Genomic DNA, 2,924 nt, shown 5'->3' with positions numbered 1-2,924 from the left:
CTGAAACTCACTTCATAGACAGGGCTGTCCTCAAACTCAGAGATCCATCTGCCTCTTCCTCCAGAGTAGTGGAATTAAGGGCATGTGCCACAACCACCCAGCAGACAATCAGTTCTTAAGAGGCCCCCTCTTATGCCTGGGAGGAGGGAATGATGCACAAAGAGCCCAAAAAGCAACTGAACAGAGAGGACTCGTTGGGTTTCCTCCTCAGTCTACATGGATCACAGTAATAATGGCTGGCCTTACCTGTGCATAAAAGTCTCCATGAAGAAAAGGATAGGGTTCAGAGAGCATCTACAGAGTGTCACATGGATGTTCTCTGGGGAGGAAAAGGACCCAGGAAGAACACGGAAACTTCTTTTACCTACCCATATTGTAAGGAGCTAGACTGGCTCAAGATTGTCAGAGGCCTTAATGTAAGGACAAAAGAAACTTTAGTTTTGTGTCTTTGTCCAAGAGTGGACTTGGCAAGGCAGGTCTGACTGAGGCTGGAGCCTGTGCCTTGAAGGAGTCAAGGTTGCAGTTTCTGGAGACCCTACTTCCCCCTGGGCTATGGGTATCAATCCTAAGGCAACTGTGTCTAAGCTATCTGTGGTGGTTTGAAAGAAAATGGTCCTCAAAGGGAGTGGCACTATTAGGAGGTGTGGCCTTTTTGGAGGAAGTGTTACTGTGTGGGCAGGTTTTGAGATCTTTTTTGCTCAAGTTTCCCTCAGTGTGACTTTCAGTTAACTTCCTACAGCCTTCTGGTCAAGATGTAGCCAACACCATGTTGACTGCCTGCTGCCAAGCTCCCCATCATGATGATAACGGATTGAACCTCTGAAACCACAAGTGAGCCACCCCAGTTAGATGTTTTCTATATAAGAGTTGCTGTGATTTTGGTGTCTCCTCACAGAACTAACATCCCTAAGACAGCACTTTGTGTTCTCTTTGCCAACACTGTTTGATTTAGCTCTCTGCTAACCTTGGTGATTTCTCCTGCTAACAGTACATAGCAAGCTGTACTGTAAAATAAACTTGCTCAGCAGACATAGGACACAACTTGTATAAGAACTCATGATCCCAGCTTTTATCTTCTATATCATCTATGTTCTCTGTCTTTCCCATCCCTTGGCACCTCCCTCTCAGGACCCTATCACTGAAGAATGACCCACTGCTCCAGGTCACCATATATGCCTCACCGCATTCATCATTTCATCTGCGTGGGTTGCTTTTTCATTTCATTTTATGTCTTTTTCATACAGGGTCATGCGATAGAACCCAAGCTAGCCTGGAAGGTGAGGAGCTCCTCCTGTATTCGCTTCCTGACTATAGCCTCCTGGGATTCTGGCCATGCTCCTCTATACTCAGAACCTTTGAATTAGTATCCTTTATCATAAAATTGTAAATGTGTCGGCCTGAGTTCTGTGAACAACCCTAGGACATTAATCAAACTGACAGGAAGGTTGTGAGAAGCAGGATTTATAGCCAGCAAGCCAGACGCACAGGCAAAACAACCTGCAGCGTGTTGTCTGCAGGCAGATGGCAGTCCTGGGGACCGAGCCCCTAGGCCTGTGGAATAGGATTCTGTCTTCAGCAAGGTATCGGAATTATATTGAAGGACTCACAGCTGGTACCCAGAGTAGAACTAAGTAAGCATTTTCTTGATGTATGAAGAAAGTGCCCCTGCTCTTCAGATATACACCCCTAGTGCCAGACATGATCTGGATTGTGAAACAAGCATGGGAAAAACTGAGTAGGTTTCTGCCCTCCATACTGCAGTCTGAACAACTCTGCTGAAGCTCAGTTGTTGTAGCCTCGTCTGCTGAACACACAGATTGCACCATTGTCAATCCTAAACTGGGTGCGACATACAAGTCCTCTCTGATGTGACCACCTAACTTCCAGCTTCGTCTCTCTGTACTCCCTCAGCTCCAGGGACCAAGTCATAGCATGAGCTATATCAGATAATTGCCCAGAGAAGGTACTTCCTTCACTTTCTCATGAGAGCTCCCATGCCAAACTTTACAGTCAATTTGAATGTACAATAGTAGTATAGGAGTAAAACTGAAATTTTGCAATATCTACTTTAATATATTTCATTAAATATATTAAATATTTTGAAATATTGACTTTTGTCATTGTTATCTGGGTACTGTTCATTTATTTGTGCTCAGCTTGAATCCAGGCCTTCGTATATGCTAATTTTGTCTTCTACGGTTGAACTATGCTCGCAGGCCCATAAATTGATTCTTTTCTTCTATTTTGCCTACCAAATTTCGGGAAATGATTTTTTTCTGCTTTTTATGTTTGTTTGTTTTTTCCTCTTTTTGAAAATTGATTTTATTGAGCTATATATTTTTCTCTGCTCCCCTCCCTGCCTCTCTCTTCCCCTTCTATCCTCTCCCATGGTCCCAATGCTCCCAATTAACTCAGGAAATCTTGCCTTTTTCTACTTCCCATGTAGATTAGATCTATGTGTGTCTCTCTTAGGGTCTTCATTGTTGTCTAGGTTCTCTGCAATTGTGATTTGTGGGCTGGTTTTCTTTGTTTTATGTTTAAAAACCACTTATGAGTGAGCACATATGGTAATTGCCTTCCTGGGTCTGGGTTACCTCACACTCAGTATGATGTTTTCTAGATCTGTCCATTTGCATGCAAATTTCAGGTTATCATTATTTTTTCTGCTGTGTAGTACTTCATTCTGTAAATGTACCACATTTTCTTTATCCATTATTAAGTCAAGGGCCATTTAGGTTGTTTCCAGGTTCTGGCTATGACAAACAATGCTGCTATGAACATAGTTGAGCACATGTCCTTGTGGTATACTTGAGCAACCTTTGGATATATACTGGGCGATGGTGGCGCACGCCTTTAATCCCAGCACTCGGGAGGCAGAGGCAGGCGGATCTCTGTGAGTTCGAGACCAGCCTGGTCTACAGAGC

Source organism: Microtus ochrogaster, assembly GCF_000317375.1.
Source record: "Microtus ochrogaster isolate Prairie Vole_2 chromosome 14 unlocalized genomic scaffold, MicOch1.0 chr14_random_1, whole genome shotgun sequence".
NCBI lineage: Eukaryota > Metazoa > Chordata > Mammalia > Rodentia > Cricetidae > Microtus > Microtus ochrogaster.
This window is presented reverse-complemented; position numbering follows the sequence as displayed.